General features: G+C 33.9%; 1 pseudogene; it reads right to left on the bottom strand.

Moving 5' to 3' along the window:
- LOC105718818 (aldo-keto reductase family 1 member B1-like) overlaps window positions 1-17,699 on the bottom strand; it is a 97,112-nt pseudogene extending 79,413 nt beyond the window's left edge.
- Window positions 17,700-26,886: the final 9,187 nt, after the last annotated feature.

The raw sequence follows: 26,886 nt of genomic DNA, 5'->3' as shown, positions 1-26,886 counted from the left end.
GCAGCAAACCACCACCGCACATGTTTACCTATGTGCCATGGCGGTTTGCTGTACCTATACAAACCTACATTCTATACTTACATCCCAGGACTTAAAGTAGACAAACAAAAATTAATGTTGAAAAAAATGTTAACTTGAAAAAAACAAAAATACAAACAAACGAACAAACAAAATTTATAGGAATAACTTACGCACAGAACAGCAGGGCTCAAAGCTTAAACTAGCCATCAGTCAACAGCTCCAAGTGCATGCTTGCCAGCAGACAACAGAATCAATTAGCAAGCACTAGAAGAATGACCACTCCGCTTCACATTCCCATAATACTAACCATTGTCTGGACATCCTCCACACACCCCACAGAATTTGGATGGATCTCCACCCACCTAAACTTTGGTTAAGGTTTGTGACTGATAATGCCACATCTACATCAACAGATTATGAAAATTTTATAACTAACATAATGGAGCTTTCTACAGCAGGGAGGGCAACCTCCCATACAGGTCCAAAAACAGTGGCTTGAGAGAGCCAAGAAAGGAGATTGACTTGATATTTATTGTGATTAGCAGATGAGTCTAGGGTGAGGGTTCTCATGCATAACTGGGGCTTGCATGGTTTGAAATTCCTGCCCTTGCCAAAGAAGAGTGCACCCAGTCTTTGTGATCAGTTTGACCAACTGTGAAACAGAGGATAAAGGAAAGTGGTAGGGCTTGAACACCATCAGCACTTAGACATAAAACATTCAGTCAGAGTCTTTATTAAATTTTCAAGTGAATTTCCTGCTTTAGAGTCTTTGAAACCACTAGTTCCTTTCCAATGAGTTATCATTCAACTGATCAAAATGGAAAAAGATGTTGATGATTTCATCCACTCTTCCAAAACCATGGCTTAAGCTGATGCTATAGAGCCTTAAGCATTTCATGAGAGAGATACAAACCATCAAAATAATTGAGAGGTACAACTTAGAGAATGGAATCTGTCAACTCTATTCATCCCCATTGATTACTGTGTGCAATGAAGATCAGTAAACAAGGCTGGTTGACATTTCAGAGAGTTCCCTTTTCATGGAAAGTGAGCCATCACTTTGAATACTGGACAGGGGCTCTATGAGATTCCTCTCTAAAAATTGGTAGAAGAAAAAATATTTTTTATTCTTCACTTATGCATATGTCTAGAAGGAGGAATAATGATATGCACCTGTGCTAACTAAATAGAAAAAAAGGAGAATTTGGCAAAGACAGAGAGAGAGAAAGCTGCAAACCACAGAGGGAGCCAGAATCACCTCCTCTAAGTGTCTAAGAAAAGCATTCTGCGGGGATCCATCAGACTCATAGAAGGATAGACAAAATGGAAAGAGTCTGGTCATTCCACATACAGATTTGCAGAGTGAAGGGAGAAAAGAGATGTCAGGAATAATACAGGATAAAAGTCATCAGCTGAAGGTCAGATAAGACATGAATCCAAACCAAGATGTTTAAAATGCCTAGAGGAGCTGCACAGAAATGAACACCTTATCAGCTTGATGTGTTGAAACTCACAAACAAGAAAAAAAAAGTTATTCTATTCAAGCAAGGAAAAGATGGATATCCTGCCCAGGAGACTCAAGAAGACATTGAATAGTTTAATGCGTAGCAAGAAAGTCAAAATCTTAAATGGGCAAGTCAGATGATTCTAGAAACTAAAATTGACCAAAGATGTTTTTGAATCTATTCTTTTTGTAACCCTTTCTTTAGCAGAAAATTTCATTAATATGGTAGCATTTGAGTATAGTTATTAAAACATAAAACTTAAACAAAATGATTCCAAATATATTCACATAATTGGATCCTTCTCAGGCTTCAGCTCTTGGCTTATATGTTTTGTCCCTATAGGGTTATCTCTGACCACTGAAATTAGGTGTTTTGTACTTGCTATCATGGGTAGTTGAGTTGAGAAGGTATAATAGACAAATAGAATCTGAAACTTACTGGCTTTCTCTCTTGTATGCACCTGTGTACACATGCATATTCACAGGTGCACACACACACACAGTTGCATATGGTTACCCAAATACATGTATTATAGGAGATGTGATCATCCTCTATTTACACAGTAGAGAAATAGAAGTCTACAGCCTGAGTAAACATTGAGAAAAAAATCAACATTTGTTAAAAGAACTTCTCACGGAGAAATGAAAGGAGGCAGAGTTAAAAAGTTACAAGTTGAATCAGAATAAGATAGAGACAAGTTCAAAGAAGAATGAAGAAGGGAAGAATAATCCAGAGTGTCAAATCCAGCAAAAAGTTCTTCTGAGATAAATACTAAGGCATTCCATTGCATGTAGCATTTCACAGATCCAACAAGAGGCATTTGATTAACATTTAGAAAAAAGCAGTTTGACTAGTAAATGGGAGTGGCAAAAATGTTGTTGAATACCAATCACAAGGAAATATGAAGGTCCTTCACATGGCAAAAAACATTGTTAACATACATATCAATAGAAAATTAAACAAGTGAAAAATATTTTCTCTACCTAAGTTTTTAAAGATCTCTGCTGAAAAATGTCATGTTAGCAAAATATTTTATGAGAAAAATTGGGTATTTGTTTGGCTTTATGTCCCCATCCAAATCTTATATCAAATTACCCATGTTGAGGGAGGGACCTGGTGAGAGGTAATTGGATCACGGGGGTAGACTTCTCCCTAGCTGTTCTTATGATACTGAGTTCTCAGGATATCTGGTGGTTTAAAAGTGTGTAGCACCTCCCCCTTTGTTCTCTCTCTCTCTCTCTCTCTCTCTCTCTCTCTCTCTCTCTCTCTCTCACTGCCACCTAAAGAAAAAGTGCTGACTTTCCTTTCACCTTCTGCCATGATGGTAAGTTTCCAGAGACCTTCCAGCCATGCTTCCTGTATAGCCTTCAGAAGTGTGAGTCAATTCAACCTCTTTTCTTTATACATTACCCAGTCTCAGGTAGTTCTTTGTAGCAGTGTGAGAATGGACTAATATAGGTATCTATTTCGTAATTGCCATAAAAGATCATTTTTGACTGGTTTGCAATGTTTGACATCATCCATTGACACTAACTCCAAGAAAGTTATAATGGAATACTGCCTGAGTCATACTACAGGACTGGGAACTGGCTAGCTGTAGAACTTGTGAGAGATACTTATTTTCTCTGGATCTCGGTTTATGAATTTAGTTTTTATTAAAATTCTAGATTGTATGTTTTATTATACTCATATGTCCATAAATGATTCCTGTTACTACACATTGTAGAGAAGCCAGCTGCCTGTACTTATATTCCTGTTCTACCATATAGAAGCTATGCAATGTTGGGCAATTGACTTATGTTCTTAATGTCTCAGTCTCCTCATTAAGTAAATGGATAAAATTATAGTAATAGTCACTTCATAATGTGATGAGAATAAATAAAATATTTTATGTAAATGCTTTCATGGACTACCTAAGGTAATTGCTCCGTAAATGTTATGTATCATTATATTTTAATAGCACACACTTCTAAAATACTATATATATATACACAAACTTATATATATGTGAGCTCTTATCTGTATATTTGTGTGTATATATATATATAAAGAAAGATAAACATGTCTGTGATCCTATTTAGTGTATGTGAACACATATTTCTTTAAAATGATTTAATAAATTTGTACTTTATAGAGTTATTTTTCATAAAATCCACGTGTAAATAGGAAGCTTAAAAAGTAGAATTTCTAGTTGTCAAACATTTTCACGAGAGGGGAAAAAGATTATTTTCACGGATGGAAAAATACAAGCACTTTTAGACAAATACGTACTGGAAACTATAATCCACTTTCCTTTCCTACCATTGCACTGACAGCATTATGAACCAGAAAATTGTTTGAGCAGCCACAGATAAGGAATTACAAATCTAGAGGTTCAAGAGTCATATAAAGCAGATGTAAGGTTAATTTGCATGGTTTAGTTGCCTCCCATATTTTTTCAATATATTTCAATGGCTTGAAACTCCGAAAAACTGATAGCAAATAAAAAGGTTTCTATGGAATGTTAGATTTCTTGCTGACTCAGCTGTCTGAAGGCAAAGCCAATTACTATGGCTTGCATTTCCTTGTGCAGAAACCAGAACATATTCATTGTTAAATAGAGCCATTAAATATTTAAGGGAGGTTGAAAAGTTTTATGAATTGGGATAATAACGATGAAAAACTACTAAGCATATTTTTCTGTTAAACAAGAAAAAACAACACTTTTCTAGGAGTAACTTGAAAATCTCAAGCATGAAATCTGATTTGATTTAATACCCATCCTTTCAATGGTCTTTTTAAATGTTGATTTTTGTTTTTTAGGTTGGTGTGTAAGAAAAAGAAAAAGGCTCTGATATAAAGCTAAAGTTTCTCTTCAGAGTAATAAAAGAACCAATATGGTCTCCTGAACAAAGAACTAGCTGATGAATTTGGATTCTATTTTTGGCTTCACCAGTGACTTGCTCAGTGACCTTGGACATATCACTTAAATGGCTTTGTGCCTCAAGGTTCCCAGCTGTAATACAGAGATGATAATGCCTGCCTCTACTTCATGGGACTGTAGAACTATTTCGGTGAGTTTGTTAAAAACCCCCAAAGCTTTGGAAACAATCAGAAATAACTGTGAAATTCAAACAAAAGCTGTATTTTATTAACTTCTTTTACTATTTGCTTTGGTTTTCCGGTAGTCTTCCATAATTCTTTTCCTACTAAAACAAATCACTGTGATAAAATTAATAGATGGAGGTTTTTCTTTAGATATTAACAAAACACTTCCAACAATGAAGTAAAATTAAGAATGCACTTCCGAGATCAATTGATGTCATTGCTACCCCTCAGTATGTTTAAAATGCATGATGTAAAACTTTTTTCTATTTTTGAAACATATATATTTATTATTTATTTAGCATTCATTAAATGTTTTTCAATGTTGTTCACCTCAAACTTCAAGTTAGAAGTCCCTACTCCAACCACAGAATTATCTTTTTTGCTCCTCTCTCACAGTATTTCTCAGAGTCTTGGACTCTATGCCACAAAATCTTGGAATCAAAGAGGACTCAAAATTTTCCACCTGCAAACTGGAAGCCTCAGTCTTCCTTTCTCCTGTCATATCCCTTTAGTGTATCCTCCACAGTGCTTCCAGAGTGAATTTTCTAAAGTAAGACTATATGTAAAATCAACTCTACTTCTCTGCTCAAAACAATCTGATGGCATCTCATTTATTTCTAGACAAAAGTTTTAATGTGGCACGCTCACCATGTATGATCTTTCCCTTCCCTACATTTCAGAGCTCTTACAACCCTCAATCTATACCATATTCATTTCTGCTTCTCTGTCTATATAATATTGTCTCTGGCTAGATTGACCTTTATCATATACTCATGGGGTTAACAAACTCCTGTTTCACACTCAGTTAAAAAACATTTACCATTCTGAACCCTACTCTAAAATTTGTCAAAGATCAGTGATACCCAATATGTTCATGATCATTCATAGGCATGCATAGAGTAGCAAAATATTCAAGTTGTCCCATGTACACATTCCTCACCTACGTCAAACCAGGAGACATTCCACCCTGTTGTTTTAGTCACATACTGCAAACAAATGTTGTTGTTTTTTTTTTTTTTTAGTCTATTTGGCGCCACATTTTTTAACATATTATATACATTTAATATTTACATATTTACATATTAAGTATATTTATTTTATTTGTTTCCGAACACTGGCTTTAGCCATATATTTAAGCCCTCTTTCATTACCACAACTGTATATTTTTTACACACATTTCTAACTTTCTGGTCATTTCAGTTACAAAGTGCTTATTGTTGTTGATACTGCTTTTGAAAATGACCTCCAGCTGAGCACAGTGGCTCACATGTCTAATCCCAGCACTTTGGGAGGCTGAGGCTGGAGGATCAGGAGGTCAGGAGATAGAGACCATCCAGGTTAACACAGTGAAATCCCGTCTCTACTAAAAATACATACACACACACACACACACAAATAGCCGGGTGTGGTAGTAGGTGCCTGTAGTCCTATGAGGCAGGAGAATCGCTTAAACCCTGAGTCAGAGATTGCAGTAAGCCGAAATTGTGCCACTGCACTCCCGCCTAGGCAACAGAGTGAGACTCCCTCTCAAAAAAGAAAAAAAAAAAACCCTCCAAGCATAAAGCTAATGTGATGTCTAGTGTTCCTTAGTATAAGAAATCATAATGTGCCTTCGTGAGAAAATATGTGTTTCATAAGCTGCTTTCAGGCATGATGTCAGAGTGCTGTTAGCTGAGGGTTTAATGCTAATAAATCATTAACACATTCAATAAGATGTCTTTAAAAACACACACATAAAACACTGTTATGCATTGATTAGTTAATTAAAATGCTATGATCAGAGGCTTTCAGGAACCTAATTCTGTATTTTCCTGAGGAGCAATGGTTCAGTACTTGCTAACTCAATGTCTGTGGTACCATTCTAGAACACAACTACCACAAACAATTACAACTGACTGTATATATTTTATTTGTATTCAAACACTACCTTCAGTCGTATTTTTAAAGACTTCTTTCAATTTCCTGAAGTACATTTCTTTAATATGTTTCTAATTTTCTGGTTACTTCAGTTATAAATAAAAATTTGACCAACCTTAAAGCATCAATCACATGTGTCCATTTAATGGTCACCTCCTTATCTTCCCCAAATCTAGCCAGATATTGACCTTAAGAGTGGAAGGAAAGCCTCAGTTCCTTTACTCTTCCACTTCTCACGATTCTAGGTTGTCTTTACGTCTGTTGACATGGAAAGGGACATGTGATTACGTAGGAGCTACTGTACTTCTCTCTTCTTGGCCCCGCTGCTCTTGGTAAAACTAGTCATTGATACTGTCTCTGTGGCAGCCATCCAATGCTGGCTGTCTTTTCATAGCCAATCTTGCACTCTGCATGTGATATCACTGCACTAGAAAACTAATGAACACTTTCTTCAATAACTGTCACACTTTCCTTCCTTTAATCATGGCGTTCTTTCTATTTTGTATACTTGCCCTTCTATTACCATGGTAATGATTAATGTTATTCTTAGATTTTTGCTTCTCCCCTTTCTTGAAAAAAAAAAAAATGTAGGATTACTCTGTACTACATCAGGCATATATGAAGTCATGATTTATTATTGTTAGAATAAAAACCTCTAAGAAGTGAGGCACAATTTTCTGTGTCTCCTTTCCACAGCCACAACGACTTACATGTCTGCAGACAGTGGAGTTTACATCAAGTTACATTCTTCAGGAAAAACAATATACAATAAACCCTTGTTTATGGTATCAAAAGTAGAGTGCTGCCTTGAAAAATAAATTGCATTGGGATTTGCTTTTAAATTCAGCAGAAAGTAAAATAAAACTTGTATTAGAAGTTAAAAATTGGTGAAATTTACACTGGTAAAATATGTCCTCAAAGTATGATGTTAAATAATTTAGAAGGATTGGTTACCTAAGAAACATTTAGATCTCAAGATTGGAAAACAGAATATTGTTTCAGTTTCAGAATATTCGGTTTCAGAACATTGTTTCAGTTGCAAGTCATTTCTTTAGGAAAGGTATTGAAAGAAACAGACAAGCTCAGATAAAGGCAGCCATTTCCAAGAAGAAACAAAAGAGAAAAAGAGAGAGAGAGATTTTAGAAATTCAGGGCCTTCAGATGTTGAAAAATTCACTGATCTAAGATGATAACATGAAGACATGATATTTAGAAAAAACATTTTGATCCACAAAGATGGATGTATACTCAGCCTTGAAGTAATTTTAATTTACCAATGAGATGTCACTGAATGTGAATTGGAAAAAGATGTGAACAACTGGCTCTTCCAAGTAAGTGTAAGCTGGTTCTAGCATCCCTGTCTGCCATCCTCCAGCAGGCTATTCTGGGCTTGTTCTTATATTGGGGGCAAGGTTTCAAGAAAACACACAGAGGTATTCAATACTATATAAGGCCTGAATTCAGATCTGACATATGCTCATTTTCTTTGTATTTTATTGCTCAGAGCATGATACAAGGATAGCCCAGATTCAGTAATGTAAAAGAGCTCCAGATCATGATACAATTCGTTACTAAGTCACATTACAATGAACATGTATTTGCCAAACTTCTGATAAACATTGATTATACTATAAATAATAATAGGATTAAGAAAAAATATTAAATGATTGCAGTCATATATTCTATTTTTAACTCAATGTTTTAACATAAAAAAATACGTACTCCAGCAAAGTTATGAAAGATGAAGGAATTTCCATTATTTCATTCCACACATCGATCACTGCCAGCCATTAAAACTATTTAGTTTTGTAATTGTTGTTACATTTTTTAAGTTCCTGAAGGCTGTATTAGACAACTTTGCCATGGTAACAAACAGCTCTCAAACTTCAGTGGCATAAAACACGACTTATCAGAGGCTTTATGTCTGCGGCTGCTGTTCTATACCCTGTGTCTCTCCCTTTTGGACTGTCGTTAAAGGAATAACTTCCATTTGCAACATCCCTGTTATTAGGATGAAAAAAAAAAACAAGGTAGTTGATAGAAATTTCCAGTTATGTTTGCTACTCAGATATTTTAACTACATCTGCTCACATCCAAATGACTGAAAACATTACATAACTATGCTCAAAATTAATATGGTACAGACATTTTCTTTTCCTAAAACGGGTAAGCCACTATAATTAACATGCCAATGGGAAATAATGTATTATCTTTTTATAGAAAGCAAATAATTGAGGCAGTAAAATCTATCAGTCTGTAGTCTTGATCTGTAATGCAATTCCAAAACAAGTTACTCCAAGAGTCTTATCTAACCATTACATTCAGTTTGAAGTCCAGAATTTTTCTGTCCTCTCTTCAGTTCTGAATATAGTTCATATAATCTAGAAATCTATTGCCTAAAATAATACAAATAACAACAATGATATAATAAAAATGTTACTTTCTCACTATATCCTAAGACACAAGAATGAAGATATATAGATCAGCCAGAATAAGCACTTATTTTACGAAAGAGGAAGATGACAAGCTTATAGTAGTCAATGATTCATAGAAATTCTGAAACTTAGAACACATTTTAAAAATCTAAACTGATCATAGGAAATCTTGATTAGGGCATTATCTTCTCCTAAATATAGTTTCCAGTTCTGATATCTTCATTAGCCATTGGCTCTACTCTGAAAAATTCTTTTTCATGGTCATCCTTGGATACTTCTTAAAAGAGCCATAAAAAGGTAGTACCTCCAGGTAAACTGTACCTCTGTGAACCTCAACTGCTCAGACTTTCCAAATCCATACAAATAAATAATTTCACATGTTGTAAACCTTTATTGTTGCTAGGAGGTAGAGAATTCCATGAACCTACTGTTATAATTTGTGAAATAAACATATTTCAATAGATCTTTAAGTGAAGCTCCTGCTTCAGCAGCAAGTTTATGGACATAAAGAGTGAAGGAGAGGAGTTACATTTGTTTTCTAGTGCTGGCAGAACAAATCACCACAAATGAAGTGGCCTAAACCAACAGAAATGCACTCACAATTCAGAGGCCAGATAGATGAAATCAAGGTTGTGGCAAGGTCAGTTTTTACTGGAGACTCTAAGAGAAAATCCATTCCATGGTTCTCTCCTAGCTTCTGGTGGTTGCCAGCCGTCCTTGGTGTTGATTGACTTGCAGATGCAACCCTCCAATCTCTGCCTTCATCTTCACAGTGTTCTCCCTTGTGGTTCTGTGTCCAATTTCCCTCTTCTTATAAAAACATTAGCCCATCTAAATGGGCCCTAAATTCAATTTTACTTCATCTTCACATGATTACACCTACAAATAACCTATTTATATAAGGTTTCCTTCATAGGTTTCAGGTCCATATGTGTTTTTGGGGAGACAATGCTTAGCCACTTTCTAACAGGAGGCTTAGGAGAGAATACAGGAGGATTGTATAAACTAAAGTCAAAGTGCAGGCATAGATGTCCTCAGAGAAAGTCCCACATTAAGAGTGAAATTAGTAAACAAACATCTGGAAATTGGTAGTACCTATCATTTGGTCTAGGGATGAAACTTGGAAATTAGTTGGACTGGAGGTGGAAACCCTAGAAAACATTTCTCTGCAGGGAAAGGAGATAATTAAAGAAGCTTAAGTTGCCACTTAAGATAAGACAGTAAACAAAAATAAAAAGTTATATTGAAAAGACAAAGCAGAACAACAAATACTATTCTTTAAAAAGTTGCATTTTACTATACCAACAAAAGATGATATTCTTAAACTAAAAATATCTCCATGAACTACCTAGGAATAAAAATGTCAGATAATTTTCATAAAAATTTACCTTAACCAGAGAAAAGGAATGAAAATCAAAATGTTCCAACTGAGAAAATTTACCACTCCCACCAACATAACCCTTATCTAGTAATAAAACATATTTAAATACATTGATGAAAGAGTGTAATTTTAAAGTAGGAACTTGCCCATGAAATGATTAGGAATAGGAAACATCTGACCAACTCCATAAAAAATACTGCAAAGTAAAATTAGATAAGGAAAATCAAAACATTTGAGGTAATATAATTCTTTGCACAAAGTAATCACAAAGCAGAAGAAAACTGTACCAATCACAAATGAAGAAAGTTTAAATATATTCAAAAAAGTATGTGAAAACAAAAATTAAACTCATATTTGAAAATGTAGCAACAGAAATAGCAATATTAAAGTAAATGCAAGGATTGTTGACTTAGGCAAAAGAAGAAATTGCGGAAAATGACAAAACAATCTCAGTATAAAGAATACATTATAATTTGTACAAGAGATAAGTAATTTGAATAAAAATTTATTAAAGCAGAATGACAAGCCCATAATTTACAAGAAATTGTATAGAGTACTCAGAGGGATCTTAATAGAAACAGCAATGGAATAAGTGCTCCTCTTTTCTCACCTAATAATTTTTTAAAATAAGGGCAAAAAAGAAGATCAAACACTTTCTAAGTAACTTTTCTGAGCCTCAGAACAAAGCTCAATAATGTTTATAGAAATAAAAAATATATATTCATGACTCAACAAAGTAAAATTTAGAATATCTACTAATTAGTGAAAAGCTGTCATCCATGCAGAAAAGCACAACCCAGTATGAGGAAGAAAACCCATTATTTGAAACTGATCCAAGACTGACACAGGTATTAGAATGAGTAGTCAATGTCTATAAAATAGTTATTGAAACTGAATTTTATGTGTTCAAATTGGAATAGAGATATTGGAGATATATAAAAATAACCCCAATTAAATTAGTAGGAGAAAAAAAAAATGAATGATTGAGATTAAAATACATTGGGTGAGGTTAATGTCAGATTAGATATTGCGAATAAACACATTCATGAAATTGAAGACAAAAGAAATAAATATTCAAATTAAAACAGTAAAAAAAATCTATTAAAAATAGTGAAAGTTTTCTGATCAGCCATTGGCAGGGGAAAAATGAAAGCATAAAAGAGCATGAGTAGCTCGTGTGGCAATATCAATTTACTTACCATATGTATAATTTGAAAAAAAAGACGCAGGGCAAAGGGGCAGAAAATGAACTTGAAGAAATAATAGCTGAAAATTTTGCAAAGTTTAAATTATGTACTCCACAGATCTAAAGAGTTCAAAAAAACCAAAGTTCAAAAACATAAATACAACTATTCAAAATAAAATCATAATCAAATTGTATAAAACCAATACTAAAGAGGAAATCCTAGAAACCAACAGAGAAAATGAAATGTTTACCAATGTACAGACATAAGGATGGCAGCAGATTTCTCATCAGTAATAATTTTAGTGGAACAGCATATAAGCAATTCACTAAATGAACTGAAAGGAAAGAGTTGTTACCCTAGAACTTTATAAGGAAAAATATATTTCAAAAACAAAGGTAGAATAAAGTCTAAATAAAGTCTGAATATACACACAAAAGGCCAAATTATTGTCACTATCAGACACACATGAACCTAAATATTAATGTCTGGAGTTCCTGCAGAAAGAAGAAAAACGATAGTAAATGAAATATTGATTTACAAAAAGAATGAGTGGTACCAAAAAAGGTAACTACATTGATTAATATACTATTTTTGTATTGTTTAATTATTTTTAAAAGATAATTATTTAGAAGAGTTATCTTTTAAAAAGAATAAAACAATATCAAAAAAAATCATTATGTTGGAGTAGGAAGCACCAGAGATCTCTGTCCCCACCTAGACAACAATTGCATTGGAAGAATCAGTTCGATTTACATATTTTGGAACTCTAGAATCTATTGAAAGTTCACAAATTTCAGAAGGCTTGGATGTAAATTGCTGTTAATTTTGGCTAGCTCAGTATTGACTACTCTTCCCCCAACTCCTAGCTTTATGCCAGCAGCTGTGCATGTGTTTCTTAAAAATCCTGTGCATGGCCAGGGTAGATGATAAGAGTCCTGTCCACCAAACATTAGGCATCTGTGTTTTGATTACTGCATATAATCACAGACACGCACACGTGGAGGCGGGCAGCCCAGTCGCATTGTTGCAAGTCCTTCACCCTACACCTGAAGTGACATCCAGTAGACGTCAAAGGTCAGTACCTCCATTCTTCCTTTTCTTTTTTCCCCTTTGGAGAGCCAGATATTAAAGACTAGAACATCCAAAAGCAACCACATGTATGAGGAAATTAAGAAGTCCTTGTGCATGCCCAGAAGATGATGTAGGTTCTGAAAAGACCTGAGAAGACCTTAAGTTTACACCTTAGGCTTATCCTTACCACAGAGATGACCTACAAAAATCAAAACAAAACCACCACAACAAAAGAAAGAGCAAACCCTGAGGACGAATGAGAATCTTATTTCTAGAACTATCACATTATTCGATTCACATGCTCAGGTTTTGATATGTCATACCAAGAAATGGGAAAATATGGTCCCTTCAAAGGAAAAAAAATTATTTCCCAAAATGAGAGAAGATCTAAAATGCAGACATTAAAACAATAATCTTAAAGATGCTCAAAGAACTAAGACACAAAGACAAGAAAACCATGCATGAGCAAAGGAGAGTATTAACAGAATATTCGGAAACCTAAAAAGAGACCAAGAAGTAATTCTGGAGCTGAGAAGTACAATAACTAAAAAATTCACTGGAAGGACTCAAAGGTAGATCTAAGCATAGTGAAAAAAGAATCAGTAAACTTGAAGATGGGACTATAGAAATTATGAAGTCTGAGGAGCAGAAGGAAAAAAGATCAAACCCAAGTGAACAATGCCTAAGAGAATGGGATACCATAACCAAGCAGGCTATCATGTGGAAATCCCAAAAGGATAAGAGAGAGAAGAGATAAAGATGAAATTGAGGGTGGTGGCCTACAATAGGCAGCAGACCTGGACTGAGTTGGTATGAACATCGTCATACTGAATGAGAGACTGAAATCGTTCCATACGCTTGCTCTTTAACATAGGCCCCTGGTTTTGAACTTGTAGTTGATTTCCCACATTGGTGCCTATCTGGGCCCAACAATCTTTCTGCACCAGAAAAGTAAGCATTTGGAATTCCTTAACGTGCTGGGAGTGCCTTCCGCAGTGGCTGAATTCTTGGAGAGTTAAGCCACAAACCACTTGTAGATACAGTACAGAGATTAGATTACATATGCCCAGAGTCAGAACAGCTTCCCCGTTGACTATGGTCACAGTTGCAAAGATCAAAAGCGTCCAGTATGTAATGCTTTCAGTACAACCTGGTCCAAAAGTGACAGTCCAGGCATTTCTAAAAATGAAGAAAAAATTCACAATATCCTCAGGACAGACATAGGAGGCAAGAAATAACCAAATATCCATCGGACACTATGCTGCTCCAACCCCATTCAGGTCTCCTGTATGCTTCTTGCTTTCCGTTTTTCTAGAGACAGTTTCTCTAATGGATGTTTTCCTCCTAAGCAGGATTCATCTCATCACTGCTGTTGATGATGTCACAGTGCTCAACTGTCCCAGAAAAAAGCTTCCCCTAAAGGAACCTAGAAGTCTTTTAAGCCACAAATAGGTTTTACTTCCTGCTAAGTTTCACTGGTGGCTGCTTTATTGAATCCTCCAGACCTCATGATTGCCAGATATGGGCTGGCATAGTCAGCCACAGTCACTGGTCTGGAGCAGGCATCATGGGCCCAGAACATGAGTCACATTCCTCTCTCCGGCATGGCAACCATGTCAGAGCAAGACCAGCCTGAGGGGTTGGCACCCCCAGCCCCCAGCCATGTCTTGTTCCAGAGAGCCAGCCCTAGGGGCTGCAGGTCAACTACATCCAACGTTGCAGACATCCCACACACAGAACATTCACTTTAATCAACGACGACAGAAGTAAGATCAGTTGTTGCCTGAGAAAGTTGGCACTAGGGTGGCAGGCAGGAAACTATGATTACCACAGGGCACATAGAAACTTTTGTAGATTTGTAGATTATGAATATATTCAGTATCTTGAATGTGGTAATTATTTTATGTGATGTATACATTGGTAAACCTGTCAAGTTTTGATAAATTTAAATAAATGGACTTTATTGTATGTTAATTATACCTAAATATTTGTATATTAATTATACCTAAATATAAAAAATAATATAGAGACATTAGCAGTCCCCCACTTTTTTTTCGTTTTTGAGACAGTTTCGCTCTTGTCACCCAGGCTGGAGTGCAATGGTGTGATGTCGGCTGACTGTAACCTCTGCCTCCCAATTCAAGTGATGCTCCTACCTCAGCCTCCTGAGTAGCTGGGATTACAGGTGACTGTCACTATGCCTGCCTAATTTTTATATTCTTAGTAGAGATGGAGTTTCACCATGTTTGCCAGGCTGGTCTTGAACTCCTGACATCAGGTGATCCTTCCTCCTCAGCCTCCCATCAGTCCCACTTTTAACATAAATATAGGCAATAAAATTCTCTGCTTTAAGATAAGATATAGCTTAGCTGTGCTTTCTCTAATTCCTATGTGCAAAATGTTAAAAAAAAAGCTGAGTCTGATAGTCATTGCGTTCAGAAGTGAGGTTTAAAATAATGTCAGTTTGGACATATTCTTTATACAATTATTTTGCTAATTTGAAGCTATAATGAAAACAACAGAGATAGTACCTGTTCACCAATAGTGTACCATTTTGTGGGAGAAGACACATTTCATTACACTCTAATAATTGGTCATGAATAAACTACAAAAATGACATCATGATAGTAAGTTAACCATGTTTTTGAGACAAACTGCAATCTCTGATTTCTTGTAAAAATTAAGTCCTTAAAGCAGTGTTTCCCAATTATTTTCTTGCTCATTATCACTTTTAAAGGTGTAAATAGCCTACATACTCATAAATTTTTCAACGTTCAACTCTTCCTGCTCTATTGAGCTACACAGGTATGCTAATCTTTAATTGGTAACTTACCACAGGCCAAAATTTAATACACTTCAGTGTTTATGGTTTGATTTATAAAACCAATGTTCCATTTATTTTTCAAATTGTCAAAATATTAAAGCAATGAATATGATATCGCCTCTCTTGGAATGTAAAGGTTTCAGAGACAGTGACAGTGTTCACCACTTTGGAAATTACTTTGATGTCAGGTGTTTAGAGGTTATTAGAGTTAGTAAATATATTTACTTCTATCACTTTATCATTACTCTTTCCTACATAAATCCCTCTATTATAGATTTCTATGTAAATCTATATTTTATTTAACTTTAATCTTTATGCTTACATATAATATTCTAAAAATCTGAGACAATAAATTCAATAAAATGGATAAATATACATTTTAGTTTCTATAATATTTACTATTAGTTGAGACAGTAGGTTTCATTCATTCACTTGTAGTTATATACACATGAGAAGGTACATAAAGGGAACATGAATTACTGAATGCTTCCTTCAAATTCCAACTGACTCTATATAAGCTTGGCTTTTTTATTTTTAATGTTAATTATTTTAAGGTGTTAAGTATACTTTTACCTGAGAAATTGAGCAATCACAGAAGCACTAAGACAGTAGTGATCACATTTTAAATAGAGTGTGGGTACAAAATCTTTTCCTTATTCTACCAGTTTATAGAGCTCATTTCCATGCCCTGTTACTCACTAATGTTATTATAGTTAAATTGGAATCTCGCTGGTGACAATCACACTACATGAAATTTTTCTTTCTAATTATAATATTAGAAAAGGATATGTTGTGAAAACGGTTAACTTGATTAAAATTGTAAAATGTGGGTTCTTGTTACATTAGCCACATGTTTGTGAAAAATGGTGTCTGTTAGTATCAGATTAAAAGTTTATATTTTGTATTGTAACCAAAACAGATTAAGACCTAACTGAAATAATATGCATTATCCTTCTGAATGTTTCATCTCTGGCATCTTATTCTTATTTTGCCCCAGGAAAGGACAAATATATTTTTTTTAATAAACATGAAGGCATTTATTAAATGGTCCCTCCTTTCAAATAATTGAAAGGGAACAGTTTTTCCGACTTTAAACTTGCATTTTAACTTTGTGTTAGAGAAACATTATTCAGACCTTCAGCAGAGAACTAGCTACCTTGGATTTGGAAAATATCCTGCCAAGTGGACAAAAACATGACAAGCTCTTTATTCTAGTGTGATTTTCAAATATTAGAGGTCCAAATAACCATTTTCAGTGCTGAATGGTATTTTTTATCAATTTTCTTATATTCCTAGAGAATTGTCTCCTCTATTGTGTGCTTCATTTAGAGATCATCCCTGGACTTTTACCTTATTAACATTACTATACTCTTCTGTCTATACCCAACATCATCATAACAAATCAACAAACCAATGGGAAAATAAGTAGAAAAAACCTATACCTTTCTATCTACTAGAAGCCTGATATTAATGAGAAATGAAGTTTATAATTGGTGTATATTAGACAAATAGAATTGACTTCCTAAAACATTTTCTACTATCCCTGGTCCCAGTCCTGTTATCTGAGCAGTGCTGCTGAAGAAAGGATTTATGTGCAAGTAATTTATTTGAGAAGTTGTTTCTGGAAGCGTTAGTGTGGGATGAGGAATCCATGGGACAAGAAAGAGAAGGGATTAAGTAGAGGGTGGAGCCATCAGCAGATCACTGTTGTGAGCAACTGGAGCTCTTTCCCAATGCTGAACTCTGGGAAATAGTAGAATTGATATCAGCAAACCACAGCTTTTAGGTCATGCCTGGCACACGGCTTATGTATGTAGCCCTCATGGACAAAGGGCACCAATCCCTAGGGGTGTAGCACTGTGAGTTATGGAAACCAAGCGAAGGCATCCCCATTTGCCCGTTTCTGTCCGAACTTGTCTCGTCAGTCTATAGCTCACTTTACTACTAGTGCGCAGGGTCCATGCCAGCTGCCACCTTTGCATTGGTTAGAAATTTCTGGGTGCCTAGCATTGGAATCTCAGTCTAGGTGAGAGTCAAAGACTCAGAAAGTTGCCTCACCATTGTCCAGCTGCCCCAATTGAGTTTGCAAAACTCTTCAGGAAAGAAAGGAGTACAAAGATCTGGGTATTCCTCGGGCAGCGAATGAAACTGATAATTGGAGAGGGAGCCAACATTTCCCACTCCCACGTATTCCCTTTCTCGGATTAGTTGTTCTTCCTCAGAAAATTTTCCACCTGGGCCAAAGCAGGCCCACCAGGTGAGATGATGCATCCCAGGAAAACGAAGCAGGGCAGGAGCTTTCTCTCTTTTTACATAAATTGACTGTACAGTAGCCTCAACTTTGCCTCTTGGCAGATAGGACTTACATATTTATTATCCAGCCATGGTAGGCTAAATAATGGTTCCAAAGAGGCCTCAGCCCTAATCCTCAGAACCTATGAATATATTGCCTTGCCTGGCAAAAATGGACCTTAAAACTGTGATTCATTTAAGGATCTTGAGATGAAGAGATTATCCTAGATTATTCTACGTGCCTAAGGTAGTCGCAGAGTCCCTGTCAGAGAGAGGAAGGGAGTCAGACAGAGAAAGGCAATATGAACACAAAAATAAAGTCAGTAAAAGAGATAAAACAAAAACATGCACCGCTGGTTTTGAAGATAGATAAAGGATTGCAATTCAAGTAATAGAAGTTGGCAAAGACAAGAAAATAGGGTCTGTCCTAGAACCTCCGGAAGTAACCAGCTCTACTGACAGTCTGACTTTGGCGGAATGAGAATGTTGTTGGACTTCTCCAGACCTGTAACATAATATATTTGTGTTGCTTTAACAATTTATATTTCTAGTGGTTTGCCTCAGCTTCAACAACAAACAACCTAAAAGGGTTTGTGGCTCCTAGTATAAAATACTGCTTCCCAAATTTTAGCATATGTAAGGGCTACCTAAAGATCCACTTAAAGCAATTCTGAAGCTCATCTGCCAGATATTCCATCTCTATAAGTCTACGATATGCCACTGGGATTTCTAAGAAGCCCCCAGCTACTGTGGCTGCTTCTAGGGTGTGGAATTGGACTAGCCCTGGGGTAGAATGCACTTATAAGTTGTCCTATTTATGAGGCAAGGAAGCCGCTGTAATTTTTCTCTTACACTGTCATTGGATAAGAGCTGCTCCCTGGTCATTCACTTTCCCAGCATTTCCGGCCTGCTTTCTAGGTAAGTGCTTCTGGCAAAGTCATCAGGGGAGAGATGCAGGTGCTTTCAGTAGCAAGAGTTTCTGAATGCATGGAAGAATGAGTGCCAAGGTGATATGGAAGTGTACAGCTACGACATCTGCCACACTCCTTAAACTGTCTTATTTCTTGTTGTGTTACATATACATGGTGAAGAGTGGAAGATTTTTATCTATCTGAAGCATGCTGTTTTAACAATAATATTTGTTAATCCATGTGTTTTAGGATGATAGAAAGTTTACAGTCCTATTTCATTTACCTTTATTAACTGATCCTCATATCACTGGGAGTGTTGATTTTCTGAGATCATTCTCTGTTTAATAATGCTCCTAGACTATTTGAAAGGCTAATGTTCTGTTTTGTAACACCTATTTTATGTTGGCTGTGCTGTTTTTATTTAATATCTTGCTGTACCTCTACATTGACTAGGCTTGTTTTCCAATAGTTTTCTCTAATTACTTCCCCATGTTAAGAATATCATTACTGAAAAATACCATTACATTATTTTCTCCTGTATATATAAAGTCTAAACTATATTATATTTTCAAAATGAGAAAAGAGCTTTAAATAATTCTTACCATAAGACCAACTATTATCTTCCCAAAGGGGAAAAAGAGCTTATAACGTTAAACAAAAACAAAAAGTTGCCGGAAAGTACCGACACTGGGCATTAGAGAGCATGATGGACAGGGATTGAACCTTGCAGCTGAATGAGCAGGATAAATGATAACAAGCTTTAGCAACAGCAAGACTAAACAACAGGTCCACTAAGGAAAAATAAAATCTGAACGTTGTATGTCAGCAATACACAAAGTCTCAGAACAGATTATCCAAGAACGTAACAAAGATGAAATTAGCATTAGTGTCTCCAGAGCTTACAAACAACATCATAAAACCAAGATAAGCATTTTGGTATGCATATAAACAGGCAATGCTAAAGCACTCATTTCTTAATTTGGAAATTGAGATTTAGTTTAAAAAGCTGTATGGATTATGCAAAGATAGAATTCTTTATTTCAATATGCCATATAGAAAATCATAATGAACATATTGCATGCAAAATAAGAAAGGAATTGGTTTTTGGAAAGGTGAAAACTAAATCCAAAACCATCTTTAGAGTGTAAAAAATCAGTTTTTATAGTGAGAAAGCTGTAATTATACTTTTATGTGATTAGTGTCTTTAATTCTAAATGTGTTTGGGGTAAAGTTTTAAATTATGTACCAACATAAGAAGTGAAATGTTTTTGTTTTTCAAATTTTGACATTATTACAGTTCCATAGTAAATTAATGTATAAAATTACTAAGAGTATAATGACATCAATTTATTATGTAGTCATTGATTTTAAGCTTAGAAATATAGTTATTTTTATAAATCAACATCCACAAAATACATTTTGCTTTGATTTTCCATTTTGTCAAATTAAATTTTTAAATTTATTTTATCAAAGTCAAGGGAAAATAAGCAATTCTTAGTACAGATGATAAAAACCACTCCAATGCAATAGAAATATGCATATGTATTTTATATATACACACATATATATTTATATTGTTACAAAATATACATATATTATTACAAATATACATATGTATACACATAAATATACTTGTTATAAAATATGTGCTAATTTATTATTTTTACTGGTGATAAAAATGAAACCAGGATCAATTCTCTTTTCCTGTAGAACAAACTTGGGTAAAACTTATGTACCACGAAGAATAAGCCTTAATCACTTGATTAACCTAATACTATATGTGATTTTAAAAGCATATATTTTGTATGCAACTACCTTATTGAAACATAAGTGTTACAAGTTGATAATATCCCCCCAAAATTTATATCCACCCCAAATCACAGAATGTGACATTATTTTTAATAGATTTTCTGCTAATATAACTAAAGGATCAAGATGAGTTCTTATCGGACTAAATGGGATTCAAGTCCAGTAAAAATGTTCTTATAAGAGACAGACAATAACATGTAGATAAGTGGACATGTGAAGAGAGAGTCAGAGATTGAATATATTCATCTACAAGCCAAGGAATGCCAAGAATTGCTGGCTGTGCCTAGACTCTAGGGAGAGAGGCATTTAACAGATTCTACCTCAGAGCCTCCAGAATGAGCTAACCCTGAAGAATCCTTCATTTTAGATTTCTGACCCTCTGAACTGTGAGATAATAAATTTAGTTTATTTAAGTTATCTAATTTGGAGTAATTTGTCATGCCAGCCCTAGAAAAATAATACATAACTAGTAAAGAAAAATGCAGAAGCTCTAACTTGTATACTTTGGTGAGAATAACTACTAGTACCAGACTCAATGATGTTACCAGCACTCAAAGGTGGATACAACCTTGTAAAAGTATAAGCACACAGACACACACATACACACACACATGCACACACACATATAAAATTTTCATAGGCTAATGTACATTCAGCTTTGTAAACTAATTCAGTTTCCCGAAGTAACTGGAGTACATTATGCTCACAGTGATAAACCACAACACCAATATGCAAGTTTACATTATTTATGTCTTTGCTAATACTTAATATTTTTGTATGGTTTGTAATTAGGTGTTTTAACGAGGGTAATAACATCTAATTGTGATTTTAATTTTTATTTCCATAATTATTAATAAGGATGAACACCTGGAAATACATTTATTGATCATTAGAATTGATATTTTTATGAAATATTAGTTGAATTATTTTATTCTTTTTTTTCTTTTGGGCTGTTACCTGTTTTATTGAACTTTAGAAGTTCTTTGTGCATTTCACATAATAATACTTTATTAGATAAATTATGCTACAAATGTCTTCTCCCAATCTGGCCTGAGTTTCTACTCTTATTTTGATGACTTTTAATAATATTACTAATTTTAATTAATTACAATGTATCAGTCTTTCCCTTATGTTTAATTCCTTATATGCCTTATTTTAAATTGGCTATTCTAATGTCACAAATATACTCCTGCATTCACCTATAAGGTTTTACTGTTTCACCTTTTACAATTAGATATAGAATCCATCTAGATTTAATTTTTGTGTATGATAAATCAAAACTCAATTTTTATATATGTGTATTCTATTGTCCCAACATTACTTTGTGAAGTTAACCACTTACTTTCTGCAGTAAACAATCATCAATATAATAAATCAAGTAACTATAAACGTGAGAATGTTTCTGAAATTATCTCCCATGCAGAATATTACATAGTCTTAAGTATGTCACTTGATAACATATAATACATGAAAGTTTTAGCCTTCACTTTGTTATTCTTCCTTAAAATTACCTTGGCTTACAATTGCCAAGGGAAGGGAAGGGAAAGGAAGGGGAAGGGAAAGGGAAGAGAAGGAAACATAAAAGGGAAAGGGAAAGGGAAGGAAAGGAAAAAGGGAAAGGGAAGAATAGAAGGGAAGTGAAAGAAAAGGAAAAGAGAAGAAGGAAGAAAAAGGAAAGGAAAGCAGAAGAAAGAAAATGTGTCATATTTTAATAAAGAATTCATGACTAAGACACTAAAAGTACAAGCAACAAAAACAAAAATAGGCAAATTATACATAATTAAACTAAAAGGCTTCCACACAGCAAAAGAAATAGAGAGTGAACACAGAACCTGGAGAATGGGACAAAATGTTTATGAAATATGCATCTAACAAGGGTCTTATATCCAGTATATATACATAACTCCATTCACCAACAAAAATGAACAAATAACCCATTAAAAAGTGAGCAAAATACATGATTAGATATTTTGAAAATATGACACGCAAATGGCGAGGTCAACAGGTATATGAAAAAACGTTCACCATCACAATTCATAAGATAAATGCAAATTAAAACCACAATAATATATCATCTTATCCCCATCAGAATCACTATTACTAAAAATACAAAAAGTAACACGTTGCCAAGGGTATGGAGAAAATAAAACTCCTAAATACTGCTGATGGGAATGTAAATTATGCAACCTCTATATAAAACAGTATAGCAAATTCTCAAAGAACTAAAAATAAACCTACCATTTGATCCAGCAATGTTGCCAGAACCTATCAACTCAAAGAAAAATAAATTATTATATTAAAAAGATATCTGCATTTGTATGTTTTTCACAGCACTATTTGCAATATTAAATATATGGAATTAAGTGTTTATCAAAGGGTGGTTGAATAAAGAAAAGATGGTACATATACACAATGGAATACTATTCTCCCATGAAAAGTGAAATCATCTTTTGCAGCAACATGAATGGAACAGAAGGCCATTATCTTAAGTGAAACAAGTCAGACGCAGAAAGATAAATATTTCATGTTCTCATTTGTAAGTCAGAGCTAAATTATGTATACACATGAATCTAGAGTGTGGGGTGATAGACAAAGAAGACTCAGAAGGGTGTGGTAGTTGGCGAAGGGATGGATAATGAGAAATTATTAATGTGTACAATGTACATTATTTGAATGATGGATCCCCTAAAAGCAATAACTTCACTGCTACACACTATGTATGTAACAGAATTCCACTTGTACCCAATAAATTTACATAAATTTTGAAACATGCTTTAGACAATAATCATGAAGAGTGCTAGCATCTTATGAAAATGAAATCACCCAATTCATAAATTGAATATAGCCTCTGCTTATTTAGATATATCTTGATGTATATTAGTAATATGCATATTTTCTGATAGAATTATTGCATGGGATATTTATATAAATTTGAATCTATCAATTGTTTAAAATTTGCTTCTAAATTTTAGTAGTCTATTGATTATTTGGGATTTTCTAAGTATATAACTATGTCATCTGAAAAGAGATGCAATTATAATTTGATCTTCTTTACTCTTTTTTGTGGCTGGATTTCCAAAAAATATGCTAAATAGAAGTGAATAGTGAGCAATCTTATCTCGTTGCCAATTTCAATGTGAAATTCATTATAAAATAGCACAATTTTCTGTATAACTACTTAAGATACTCCTTGTCAGAATAAAAAGTTCCTAGATATATATTGTATAAGAGTTTCTATCATATTTTTATGAAATATATATCTGCATTTATGAGATTATTTAATTTTTTGTTTTGTTTATTAATTCAGTTAATTACATTCATTGGTTTCCAAATATTAAACCACATTTGCATTGCTAGAATAATGTCAGTTCGGGAATTATGTATAAATACTCTTTGAATATCTCTAAATTCTACTTGTTTATATTATCTATAATGATGATTGGAGTTACTATATAGTTTTCCTTTCCTATTAGTAAGGTTTGGTAGCAAAGTTATGTTGGCTTTATGTAATGAGTTTGGAGGTGCCCTCCCCGCCTTTGTTTTCTTCTGGAACAATTTATGTTATTTCTTATTCCTTCCCCAAATGTTTAGAAGAATTTACTCTGAAGGCCATCTGGAGATTTCTATGGTAAGATTTTATTTCAGATTCAATCTCTTTAATAGATATAAGACTCTTTGGATTTTCTATATCATTACAAAAGTTACTTTAACATTCTTTATTACTGTTTTATATTTGAAGGCACCATTGTGATATCAAATTTCAATTGCTAATATTAGTAAATTCAGATATCACTCAGATTTTTCTTTATAAATATTAATAGAAGTTTGAAAGAACTATCCTTTATCATTATTTTATATTGTACTTCTGTTTTCTGGTAGTCAATTTCTGCTATTATATTTAATATTTCTTTAATTTTACCTGTGATTAATAGAGACTGGTATGTATTTTTATTCTTGAGATGTAGATATAATTTTTCAGTCATCACTAATATACAAATTGAGATTCTAAATTTTACACTAACTTTTGGATGTTTCATTTTATATTTTTCAATTTAAAGTATTTTCTGATTTTAATTGTGATTCATTTTTTAATCTATGAGTTATTTAATATAAATTACTATTTAATTTCAAAATATTTGGAGATTTTGATGATTTTTATATTCATATTAATTCCATGTGGTTAGAGATTGTAACTCTGAATTGATTCAATACTATAAAATTTATTTATTCTTCAATATCATTAAAATGGCCATACTGCCTAAAACAATTTATGGATTCAATGCTATTGCTACTAAACTACCAATGTCATTCTTCACAGAACTAAGAAAAACTATTTTAAAATTCATATAAAACTAAAAAGAGCCAAAATAGTCAAGTCAATCCTAAACAAAATAATAGCAAAGCTATTGGCATCACTCTACCCGACTTCAAATTTTACTACAGTATTACAGTAACCAAAACAGCATGATATGGGTACATAGAGAACCCAGAAATAAGGCAGTACACCTACAACTCTCTGATCTTTGACAAAGCTGACAAAAACAAGCAATGGGGAAAACACTTCCCATTCAATAAATGGTGTTGGGATAAGTGGCCAGCCATATACAGAATATTGAATCTAGACCTCTTTCTTACACCATATAATAAAATCAACTCAAGATGAATTAAAGACTTAAATGTAAAACTCAAAATTGTAAAAACCCTGGAAGGAATCCTAGGTAATACCATTCTGGACATAGGAACCGGGCAAAAATTTCATCACAAAGATGCCAAAAGCAATTGCAACAAAAGCAACAACTGATAAATGGGATCTAATAAAACTAAAGAGTTTCTACACAACAAAAGAAACTATCAACAGAGTAAACAGCCTACAGAATGGGAGAAAATTTTTGCAAACTATGCACCTGACAAATGTCTAATAGCCAGCATCTGTAAGGAACTTAAACAAATTTGCAAGAAAAAAAAAAAGCAACCGCATTAAAAAGTGGGCAAAGGACCCGTACAGACTCTTTCCAAATGAAGACATACATAGAGCCAACGATCATATCAAAAATTCTCAGCATCGCTGACCACTAGAGAAATACAAAGCAAAACCACATTGAGATACCATGTTACACCAGTCAGAATGGCTTTTACTAAAATGTAAAAAAATAACAAATACTGGTGACATTGTGGAGAAAAAGTAGCATTTATACACTGTTGGTGGGAATGCAAATTTTTTCAGCCACTGTGGCTGAAAAGACCTAAAATAGAAATACCATTTGACCCAGCAACTCTTTACTAGGTATAGACCCAAAGGAATATAAACTATTCTGTCATAAATACACATCCACATATATGTTCACTGGAGCACTATTCACAAGAGCAAAGACATGGAATCAAACTAAATGCCCATCAATGGTGGACTGAATAAATAAAATGTGGTATATATACACTACAGAGTACTATACAGTCATTAAAAAGAATGAGATTATGTCCTTTGCAGGAACATGGATGGAGCTGGAGGCCATTATCCTTAACACACTAATTCAGGGACAGAAAACCAAATTCCACATGTTCTCACTTTATAAGGAGGTAAATGATGAGAACACGTGGACATAGAAGAATAACGGGCACTGAGGCTTGTCAGAGGGTGGAGGGTAGAAGGAGGGAGAGGAACAGGAATAAAAACTAATGAGTACTAGGCTCAGCACCTGGGTTATGAAATCATCTACACAACAACCCCCCATGACAAAATTTACCTGTATAACAAACCTGCACATGTAACCCTGAACTTAAAGTAAAAGTTAAATTTTAAAAAAAGATATTCATTGATTTTTGGTTTATGATGGTTTACTATATAGTAAATGTGACATAAGAACTAGAGGAGTTATAATCCCTATTTTCTTTATATTGTGTTTCATTATTATTTTATTCATTTCTTAATGGTACTTTTCAGACTTGCTATATTCCTATTTTCACCAGAGAATGAGAATTATTTTAAATCTTTCACTAAGATTATTAATTGGGCTATAATTTTTGCATATATATTTTGAAACTCTTTTCTTATGTGTCTACTCATTTATATATGTTATATCTTACTTGAGAACTTACCTATTTTTGAATATCTGTTTTTCTTAATGTTTCTGACATAAAGTTAATTTTCTCTAACATTTGTAAAGCCATGTAAGTTTTCTTTTGGCTGGTGTGTTGATTGTATATATTTTTATGTTGTTTAATAGCAACTTTTCTGTTCTCTTATATTTAAAGTGTTCCATTATAAGAAATACACAACTTCTTTGTTTTAATAAAGTCTGACAATTTTTCCCTTTAATCAGAATTTTCAAGCTATTAGATTTAAAGTAATTGTTAATTGTGTTTACATCTACCATCTGACTACTTGATTGTAATTATCTCTTCCCCATTTTTAATATGTCTTATAATATTTTTAACTAAAACTTTTATTT

This window comes from Aotus nancymaae, unplaced genomic scaffold, assembly GCF_030222135.1.
Source record: "Aotus nancymaae isolate 86718 unplaced genomic scaffold, 86718_ANA_hifiasm-v0.15.2.pri h1tg000022l_1, whole genome shotgun sequence".
Taxonomy (NCBI): Eukaryota; Metazoa; Chordata; class Mammalia; order Primates; family Aotidae; genus Aotus; species Aotus nancymaae.
The sequence above is the reverse complement of the archived record's forward strand: the minus strand, read 5'-3'. Positions and strand labels throughout refer to the sequence as shown.